The sequence below is a fragment of the Garra rufa genome, chromosome 9 (genome assembly GCF_049309525.1).
Source record: "Garra rufa chromosome 9, GarRuf1.0, whole genome shotgun sequence".
Taxonomy (NCBI): domain Eukaryota; kingdom Metazoa; phylum Chordata; class Actinopteri; order Cypriniformes; family Cyprinidae; genus Garra; species Garra rufa.
Genome location: NC_133369.1, coordinates 17,711,608 through 17,722,842, shown reverse-complemented (window position 1 = coordinate 17,722,842; position 11,235 = coordinate 17,711,608). Strand labels below are relative to the sequence as shown.

Sequence of the window (11,235 nt, the reverse complement as noted above, 5' to 3'; positions counted from 1 at the left end):
TCTAAGACTGTAACTTGCGTGTTATTGAAGCATTCATTTATTCAACCTCTTCCTTTCCATAGCTTTAAAGGTAACACTTATTAGTAAATGCACTGGGTATTATAACAATGAACAATACTTTTAGCATTTTTTTATCTTGTTAATGTTATTTTGTACATTTTTAAGTGTTACATTGTATACTTTGGTATACAGTGTATTTTTTAACAAATAAGAATTAACAATGAACAATACTGAATGAATAATAAAAAAAATCACTTACACTGTAAAAAAGTTGTAAATAAAACAGAGGTTAATGGTTTGATAAGAAAATACTTAGCTTTTCCACTTAAAACTTTGCACATTTAATTCAATGTGTTACTTGCTGTTTCTTTATAATTAATTACTAACAAATTCTGAGTCAATTTTTTTTCAGTGTACATCGATAGATGGTGTAAATATTGTTTATTATTAGTTTGCTAATTAATGCATTAGCTACCCAGCAGGCACCGGACATCAGTATAACATCAGATTGACGTTTGACCCCAAAGTTGCACAGACTTTGCATTTTGGCTGAAAATGGAAATCAGGTTGACATCCAAACTCAACGTCAGATTGACTTCAACCTGAGATGTCGGCCAGACATTACATTTTGGTTAAAAATGAAAATCGTGCTGACGTCAGAACCCAACATCAGATTAACGTCAACCTGAGAAGCCAGATAGACGTTATATTTTGGTTGAAAACGAAAATCGTATTGACGTCAGAACCCAACATCAGAATAACGTCAACCTGAGAAGCCAGATAGACGTTAAATTTTGGTTGAAAATGAAAATCGTATTGACGTCAGAACCCAACATCAGATTGACGTCAACCTGAGAAGTTAGATAGACGTTACATTCTGGTTGAAAACGAAGATTGGATTGACCTCAGAACCCAACGTCAGATTGACGTCAAGATGAGATGTCAGCCAGACGTTACATTTTGGTTAAAAATGAAAATCGAATTGACCTCAGAACCCAACGTCAGATTGACGTCAGCCTGAGAAGTCAGATAGACGTTACATTCTGGTTGAAAACGAAGATTGGATTGACCTCAGAACCCAACGTCAGATTGACGTCAAGATGAGATGTCAGCCAGACGTTACATTTTGGTTAAAAATGAAAATCAAATTGACCTCAGAACCCAACTTCAGGTTGACGTCAGCCTGAGAAGTCAGATAGACGTTACATTCTGGTTGAAAATGAAGATTGGATTGACCTCAGAACCCAATGTCAGATTGACGCCAATCTGAGATGTCAGCCAGATGTTACATTTTGGTTAAAAATGAAAATCGGATTGACATCAGAACCCAACATCAGATTGACGTCAACCTGAGAAGTCAGATAGACGTTACATTCTGGTTGAAAATGAAGATTGGATTGACCTCAGAACCCAATGTCAGATTGACGCCAATCTGAGATGTCAGGCAGATGTTACAGTTTGGTTAAAAATGAAAATCGGATTGACCTCAGAACCCAGCATCAGATTGACGTCAATCTGAGATGTCAGCCAGATGTTACATTTTGGTTAAAAATGAAAATCGTGCTGACGTCAGAACCCAACATCAGATTAACGTCAACCTGAGAAGCCAGATAGACGTTATATTTTGGTTGAAAACGAAAATCGTATTGACGTCAGAACCCAACATCAGAATAAAGTCAACCTGAGAAGCCAGATAGACGTTAAATTTTGGTTGAAAATGAAAATCGTATTGACGTCAGAACCCAACATCAGATTGACGTCAACCTGAGAAGTCAGATAGACGTTACATTCTGGTTGAAAACGAAGATTGGATTGACCTCAGAACCCAACGTCAGATTGACGTCAAGATGAGATGTCAGCCAGACGTTACATTTTGGTTAAAAATGAAAATCGAATTGACCTCAGAACCCAACGTCAGATTGACGTCAGCCTGAGAAGTCAGATAGACGTTACATTCTGGTTGAAAATGAAGATTGGATTGACCTCAGAACCCAATGTCAGATTGACGCCAATCTGAGATGTCAGGCAGATGTTACAGTTTGGTTAAAAATGAAAATCGGATTGACCTCAGAACCCAGCGTCAGATTGACGTCAATCTGAGATGTCAGCCAGATGTTACATTTTGGTTAAAAATGAAAATCGTATTGACGTCAGAGCCCGATGTCAACCTGAGAAGCCAGATAGACGTTATATTTTGGTTGAAAATGAAAATCGTATTGACGTCAGAACCCAACATCAGAATAACGTCAACCTGAGAAGCCAGATAGACGTTAAATTTTGGTTGAAAATGAAAATTGTATTGACGTCAGAACCCAACATCAGATTGACGTCAACCTGAGAAGTCAGATAGACGTTACATTCTGGTTGAAAACGAAGATTGGATTGACCTCAGAACCCAACGTCAGATTGACGTCAAGATGAGATGTCAGCCAGACGTTACATTTTGGTTAAAAATGAAAATCGAATTGACCTCAGAACCCAACGTCAGATTGACGTCAGCCTGAGAAGTCAGATAGACGTTACATTCTGGTTGAAAACGAAGATTGGATTGACCTCAGAACCCAGCGTCAGATTGACGTCAATCTGAGATGTCAGCCAGATGTTACATTTTGGTTAAAAATGAAAATCGTGCTGACGTCAGAACCCAACATCAGATTGACGTCAACCTGAGAAGTCAGATAGACGTTACATTCTGGTTGAAAACGAAGATTGGATTGACCTCAGAACCCAACGTCAGATTGACGTCAAGATGAGATGTCAGCCAGACGTTACATTTTGGTTAAAAATGAAAATCGAATTGACCTCAGAACCCAACATCAGATTGACGTCAGCCTGAGAAGTCAGATAGACGTTACATTCTGGTTGAAAACGAAGATTGGATTGACCTCAGAACCCAACGTCAGATTGACGTCAAGATGAGATGTCAGCCAGACGTTACATTTTGGTTAAAAATGAAAATCAAATTGACCTCAGAACCCAACTTCAGGTTGACGTCAGCCTGAGAAGTCAGATAGACGTTACATTCTGGTTGAAAATGAAGATTGGATTGACCTCAGAACCCAATGTCAGATTGACGCCAATCTGAGATGTCAGCCAGATGTTACATTTTGGTTAAAAATGAAAATCGGATTGACGTCAGAACCCAACATCAGATTGACGTCAACCTGAGAAGTCAGATAGACGTTACATTCTGGTTGAAAATGAAGATTGGATTGACCTCAGAACCCAATGTCAGATTGACGCCAATCTGAGATGTCAGGCAGATGTTACAGTTTGGTTAAAAATGAAAATCGGATTGACCTCAGAACCCAGCGTCAGATTGACGTCAATCTGAGATGTCAGCCAGATGTTACATTTTGGTTAAAAATGAAAATCGTATTGACGTCAGAGCCCGATGTCAACCTGAGAAGCCAGATAGACGTTATATTTTGGTTGAAAACGAAAATCGTATTGACGTCAGAACCCAACATCAGAATAACGTCAACCTGAGAAGCCAGATAGACGTTAAATTTTGGTTGAAAATGAAAATCGTATTGACGTCAGAACCCAACATCAGATTGACGTCAACCTGAGAAGTCAGATAGACGTTACATTCTGGTTGAAAACGAAGATTGGATTGACCTCAGAACCCAACGTCAGATTGACGTCAAGATGAGATGTCAGCCAGACGTTACATTTTGGTTAAAAATGAAAATCGAATTGACCTCAGAACCCAACGTCAGATTGACGTCAGCCTGAGAAGTCAGATAGACGTTACATTCTGGTTGAAAACGAAGATTGGATTGACCTCAGAACCCAACGTCAGATTGACGTCAAGATGAGATGTCAGCCAGACGTTACATTTTGGTTAAAAATGAAAATCAAATTGACCTCAGAACCCAACTTCAGGTTGACGTCAGCCTGAGAAGTCAGATAGACGTTACATTCTGGTTGAAAATGAAGATTGGATTGACCTCAGAACCCAATGTCAGATTGACGCCAATCTGAGATGTCAGCCAGATGTTACATTTTGGTTAAAAATGAAAATCGGATTGACGTCAGAACCCAACATCAGATTGACGTCAACCTGAGAAGTCAGATAGACGTTACATTCTGGTTGAAAATGAAGATTGGATTGACCTCAGAACCCAATGTCAGATTGACGCCAATCTGAGATGTCAGGCAGATGTTACAGTTTGGTTAAAAATGAAAATCGGATTGACCTCAGAACCCAGCGTCAGATTGACGTCAATCTGAGATGTCAGCCAGATGTTACATTTTGGTTAAAAATGAAAATCGTATTGACGTCAGAGCCCGATGTCAACCTGAGAAGTCAGATAGAATATGTTACATTCTGGTTGAAAATGTAGATTGGATTGACCTCAGAACCCAATGTCAGATTGACGTCAATCTGAGATGTCAGCCAGATGTTACATTTTGGTTAAAAATGAAAATCGGAATGACATCAGAACCCAGCGTCAGATTGACGTCAACCTGAGATGTCAGCCAGATGTTACATTTTGGTTAAAAATGGAAATCGGATTGACCTCAGAACCCAGCGTCAGATTGACGTCAATCTGAGATGTCAGCCAGATGTTACATTTTGGTTAAAAATAAAAATCGGATTGACGTCAGAGCCCGATGTCAACCTGAGAAGTCAGATAGGTGTTACATTCTGGTTGAAAATGTAGATTGGATTGACCTCAGAACCCAATGTCAGATGGCATCAACCTGAGACGTCAGATAAACGTTACATTTTGATTGTCAGAACCCAACATTAGATTGACATCAATCTGAGACAAAAGTTAGATGTTACATTTTGGTTAAAGATGAAAATCGGATTGACATGAGAAGCTAACTTCAGATTGACATCAACCTGAGATGTTGGCCAGATGTTACATTTTGGTTGAAAATGAAAATCGGGTGGATGTCAGAACCCTACTTCAGATCGCTGTTAAATTAAGATGTAAACCATACGTTGCATTTTGTTTGAAAATAAAAAACTGATTGCTTTTAATCTGAGACAGATTTAGTTGAAAATTAAAATCAGGTTGACGTCAGAACCCAACGTCAGATTGACGTCAATCTGAGACGTTAGCCAGACATTGCATTTTGGTTGAAAATGAAGATTGGACTGACGTAAGAACCCGACATCAGATTGATGTCAATCTGAGATGTCAACCAGACATTGCATTTTGGTTGAAAATAAAAATCGTATTGATGTCAATCTGAGACGTTAGACAGGCATTGCATTTTGGTTAAAAAATCAAAATCGGGTTGACGTCAGAACCCAACGTCAGATTGTAACAACAGTAAACAGCAACAGTAACAACACATTTTTGTGCGCCTGTGTCTGTACTATGTGTGTGCACTTGTAAGAGAGAGAGTGGGTGTTGAGAACATTTAATGGCATTGCATTATGAAATAGTGAAAAAGTTGGAATATGTTAACAATTTTTTTTTTTTTTTTGCAACAGGTTATACAAACAAACACAACTGGCAACTGTCTCATCTACTACTGTGAAACTTACCTCAGATTTTAGTATTTATTTTGGTATTACGAGGATTTTGGTATTAATTTTAAATGTAGTATTAATATTACTGTAATATTGTTGCCGTATTCATCTTTTTGCTTGGCCATTTTTTTATATTGCTATGGATTTTTTGTGGTAGTTTTATACAGGTAAGATTAAAAAGTAATTTAACTTCAAATCGATATTTCATGTCCACAGCTTTATTTGTTTGGTCACCCCATCTGTGTTTATTTTGTGATAATGACTGGTCGGCTTTACATTATCCCTTGTTTATTGTAAACATAGTGTTTATAAGAAGTTTTTGCAACAGGGCACACTGCGGTGTGCAATTGTTGAAAACCCATTACCAGGCAGACCATAATTATGTGGAGTCTGGGAGAGAAGTGAGGGCTCCGATTGTTCTTGGGCACATCCTAAATGGAACTTGAACATAAAGACTGTGACCGCACTGACATTTCATATCCTCGTGCTTTGTCAGCCAGATCTGCTCTTGTGGGATGGACTTGCAGTCTCTGCTGATTCATTAGATTCTCTCGCCCCTTTTAGTCCACCGTCTGTCTGCCTTTCCATCTTTCCCTCCTGTCCCTTTCTCAGTCTGGTGGTTCTTATCGCTGTCTTTCTATCTCTGTAATGTCTATTTTTGTACTCGATCTCTCTTGCGCCCGCCCTAGCTCTCTAAGTTGCTTCTTTTTTGTATTCCCCCCATTTCCTGCCGTGGATGTGAGGTGGCTGCAGACCGCAGGCTTTCTCCTATGACATACAGTAGCTCGTAGAGGAGATGTGAATTATTCAACAGGCCTGCAAAGTGATCCAGTGTTGGAGCTTAAAGACATGCCAGATTAATTAGAGGACAAGACCTCCTCTGTCATAGCGCATATAAAGAACTGCAGTGTGTTTCAACAGTGTTGAGGAGTCACTAGCTAAAAGTAGCAATGCTACTAAACTACATTTTTCAGTGATGGGACAATAGCTCAGCTGTTTTCAAACCTTTGTAGATTTTTTTAGGAACAAGCGACTTTTTTCAACAAAACATTCCATTGCTGTTTTCAGTGTCACTTTGTATTGAGCATACAGATTTATAACTGAGCGAGCTGAGGTAGTCTAATTCAAACCCACTCCGATACATATTTTAGCATCGAAAAGTTTTAGTGAATCAGTCCATTTGAATGGTTCATGTAAATGGATTGGTTTGAAAGGGATTGTTTTTTTTTTTAATTGAAATAGTTATCAGTTAAAAAATAGTTGTTCATGAGTCTCTTGTTTGTCCTGAACATTTAAGCTTTGAGATTCTTCTTTTCACACTGAGGACAACTGAGGGACTTATATGCAACTATTACAGAAGGTTCAAATACTCACTGATGCTCCAGAAGGAAAAAGCGATGCAGCGAGCCAGGGGTGAAAACCTTTGAACAGAATGGAGATGTGTATTCTTATTTTGTCTAAATGTAATATTTTTTCATTCAGTACTACCCTTCAGAAGTTACAGAAGATGTTTCCCATGAGACAAAATAAGTTCAATTTACCCTCTTAATGCATAGTTTTTTTTTTTTATCTGGAGCATCAGTGAGCGCTTGAACCTTCTTAAAATCATACAGCTTCCTTGGGTTGGTTGAGCAGTCAAAATCATACTTGGGACCTGAAGGACTTTTCTGAATAACAGCAGGCAGTTTAACTGTTCAGGACAGACAAGGAACTCATGAACAACTATCATAAAAAAATAAAAAATAAAAAAAACACACAGCCGTGGATTATTCAAGTAAGAACAAAGTATTAAGAATCATTTTACATTTTAAAAATGTAAACTCATTTTTAAAAATCCAACTATTATTTTCTCTTGTGGACTATATGTAAACATCTTTTATGTGAAATATCTTATTCAGGTCTGTACTAAATAAACAATAACATGCATTTTGAAAAAAATATTTAACATTTTGCAGATTCTGAAAGGGGGATGTACGCTTAGTATAGCATGTCCTTAAAAAATCACAATAGATTTAACTGATTTTTGGATCACTGCAGAAAATATGTTTAAAAAATTGTTGTTCATGATAATCTTCTCAAGTGAATGTAACGTTTATGAATTTTGAACATACAATTGCTAGTAGGCTATAAGTGTACTACATCATTAATAGTTTGTTGTCTTCCGACAACTTTTTCAGTATTTATTTAAAAAATTTAATCAATGGAAATGCAGTTGCTGTGTGGTAATCTAAATATGGATGTATGCCACCTAATTCATATTCATGAGCCAGAGTGATAGGATTTATAACATGCCGATGCCCCTAGCACATTTATAGCATTTATAAAGCCTCTAGTGCTTGAACTTTAACGCTTAAGATGAATGTATTAAAAACCATAATTGTTTAAGAACCAGATATACTGCTTTTATGAAATTATGAATAATATAACATGATCATTTAAAAATATTTCTGCCCTATGTGTTATATTTTCACATGGGTAAAGCACGAACACCCATTATAATATTCAGTCCCAGACAAAAAGGATCAGAATTCCGAATGGAAAATGTTCCTTAATTTTTTCAAAAGAATCCTTCAGCATTCCATTCCCCTTGCAATTTTACCCCTCTTGGCGGTTCTTCAGTCATTCTGCTGATCAGTGGCCATAGATGCTAATCTTCTGTCCTTGGAGAGGTCATACTGTAGACACTCAGTCTCTCCCATCTTTGTCCTGTCTCTGTTTTCGTGTTTTGTTTCTTAAACTCCCAGAAGTAAGTGCCAGTGCTCTCCTCTGAAGTGTGATTTCTCTATGTAAATTGTAGGTTTGCTATGTATATCGCACACACTTACCAACAAATGTTTGCTTTTCGGCCGTTATCTCTTCCCCTTGCTGTGTAGAGCAGGTGGGAACCTTCTTGGCGCTGCGGTTCGGTGCCTTGTAAAGTGGGTAGAAGAGACCCCAGCCAGATGGCCCGGTTTTGGACGTTCCTGGTTGACAGATCCTATGGCCGTCCAAACGTGCCTTCTTATCTCGTCCGGTTTGTACGTGCAGGGCTCCCTGGAGGTGGCTGAGCGGCCTGTTGTTCCAGCTCAGCGCCTAGGATAGAGTACACATAGCTTGGAGGCAGATAGCCAGGTGCAGTGGACACATGGATGAGTTCCATTCCTCCATTTCTTTATCTCCCCTCCACCCCGTGAATCTCCAAAACCTGTTACGGAGCGATGGCTCGCTGTATGAGGCACAGGTCCGCACCATCTGTTTCTCCTCAGCTTATCTGTGTGAGATATGCTGCTCTGTTTATCAAGTGAGGCTTTCGCTGTTAATGCAAAAAAGTGCTTGTTTTTATTCAGGACAGAATGGATGATGTGCTTAAAGGCCATCCCTGATGAAAACCTTTGAAACGATGGAAATGTTTCCAGATGGCCTGTTTATTAATTACAATCTACTTTGCTTTTCTCATGTTTAGCGGTTACCTTAAGTATTTGTGTTTTTATTAGAAGATTCATTTTATTTCATTATCTCATTTCATTTAAATTTAGCTCTTCTTTTTTTTTTACCAAGTGGTTTTCAGGAAGTTTTTTTTTTAAATGTATGTGTGTGTGTGTGAGTATATATATATATATTTGCAAAAGTAGTCAAACCCTTTTATTTATTTCAAGTTTTGTTGCTGCCTTATCCCTGTTGAAAAAAACAGCATATGCTGGTTAGGTAGCTTTTGATGCTGGATGCTGGTTTTAGCTGGTTTAGGTTGGTCCTAAGCTGGTTTATGCTGGTCCTGGGCTGGTTTATGCTGATCCTACGCTGGTTTATGCTGGTCCTAAGCTGGTCTCTTCTGTTTAGGACCAGCTTAGGACCAGTGCATGACCAGCTAAAACCAGCTAAAACCAGCATCCCAGCATCAAAACCTTTTTTTCAGCAGGGATGTTAAACTGTTTTAAATTAGTTTTTTCCTACATCAATCTAGACTCCATACACCATAATGACAAAGCAAAAACAGAATTGTCACAACTTAATACATTTATTTAAAAAATAAAACTAAGTAAGCTATTTGTGCTTGGTTTCTGTTATTATATGCATTTTCAGCTGCTAGACCTTTTATGACCTTTCCAACATCATACACATTCAATTGAATTTGCCACAGGTTAACTTCACTTGAAGTGTAGTAACATCTACAAGCGATATGAATGCTCCTGAGCTAAAACTCAACTGTTCCAGATAAGGGTATGAATACTTGTGTAATGGAATCATTTAAGCTTTATTATTTTTAATAAATTTGCAAAGATATAAAAAAAAAAAAAAAAAAAAACTTTTTTTGCTTTGCCATTATGTTATACGGAGTGTAGATTGCTGTGGAAAAAAAGTAATTTAAAGCATTTTAACATAAGGCAAAAAAATGTGGGTATGAATACTTTTGCAAGGCACTGTAATGTTGAAAGAAGTCTCTTTTGTTCATTTATTTACAGTATTTACAGTAAAATTAGTAATATTGTGAAATATTGTCATATACATACATATAAAAATATTTTAGTTGTTGAGCACCAAATTTGCATATTCAATGATTTCTCAAGAATCATGTGACACTAAAAACTGATGGGGTTTTTTTTCACAGAATAAAAATGTAAAATATATTAAGTATAAATAGCAATAATATTTCACAATATTATTTTTTGAAATTGTTACTTAAAAAAACTCTATAGTAAAAATATTACTGACAGTGTATATGGTTTTATATAGCTAAAGATATTAATGACTAATAACCAAAACCATAATTTATTGATTAACAAAACGAGCTCATTTATCTCATATGTGACTCTGGACCACAAAACCAGTCTTAAGTAGCATGGGTATATTTGTAGCAATAGCCAAAAATACATTGAATGGGTCAAAATTATCGATTTTTCTTTTATGCCAAAAATTATTGGGATATTAAGTAAAGATCATGTTCCATGAAGATATTTAGTAAATTTCCTACCATAAATATATAAAAACTTAATTTTTGATTAGTAATATACATTGCTAAAAACTTCATTTGGACAACTTTAAAGTCGATTTGCTTAATATTTAGATTTTTGCACCCTCAGATTCCAGATATTTAAATAGTTGTCAATAGTTATCTTGCCAAATATTGTCCTATACATCAATGGAATTATTTATTCAGCTGTATAAATGTATAAATCTCAGTTTCAAAATATTGACCCTTATGACTGGTTTTGTGGTCCAGGGTCACATATTTATGACACACTGTTTTTGTATAGTAAATGAGCACATAAGTGGAGCTTATTTACTAACTGATAGTTATGACTGCACATAATATGATAAAAACTCCTCTGCAAGCACTTGATCAAAAGCCATTCATGCATTTAATATCCTCCCTACTATGCCCATTATAAAATCTACCCTCTACTGTTTTATTTTGCTTTGTTAACCTCTGTACTAACTCTTGTTTTTCTGGCTAAAATGGAAATCTGAAGCGACCTACTGTTAGTACCTTTTTTGGGTGACTTGCCTGTCCTCATTTGTAATTCTCTTTGGATGAAAGCATCTGCTAAATTAATAAAAGGCCTAATGTGAAACAGCTTTTGAATAGTTGTGTGTATTTTGTTGTGACATTCTATTAAAAGACATATTTCTGAAAGTAAACTATATAAACAGAAATCAACTATACCATGGGCAGAACTTCAGAAAGTATTCAACTTTGAGAAAATAGAAAAACTTTTGATGGCTTGGCTTTTAGTTTTCTCTCTGAAATTGATTGATCTCGCACT

At 36.9% G+C, this 11,235-nt stretch overlaps 1 protein-coding gene across 1 annotated transcript in view; it reads right to left on the bottom strand.

Annotated features, from left to right (window-relative positions):
* Nucleotides 1-11,235, bottom strand: part of ptprub (protein tyrosine phosphatase receptor type Ub) — a 331,954-nt gene that overhangs the window by 125,929 nt on the left and 194,790 nt on the right. The window lies entirely within an intron of this gene.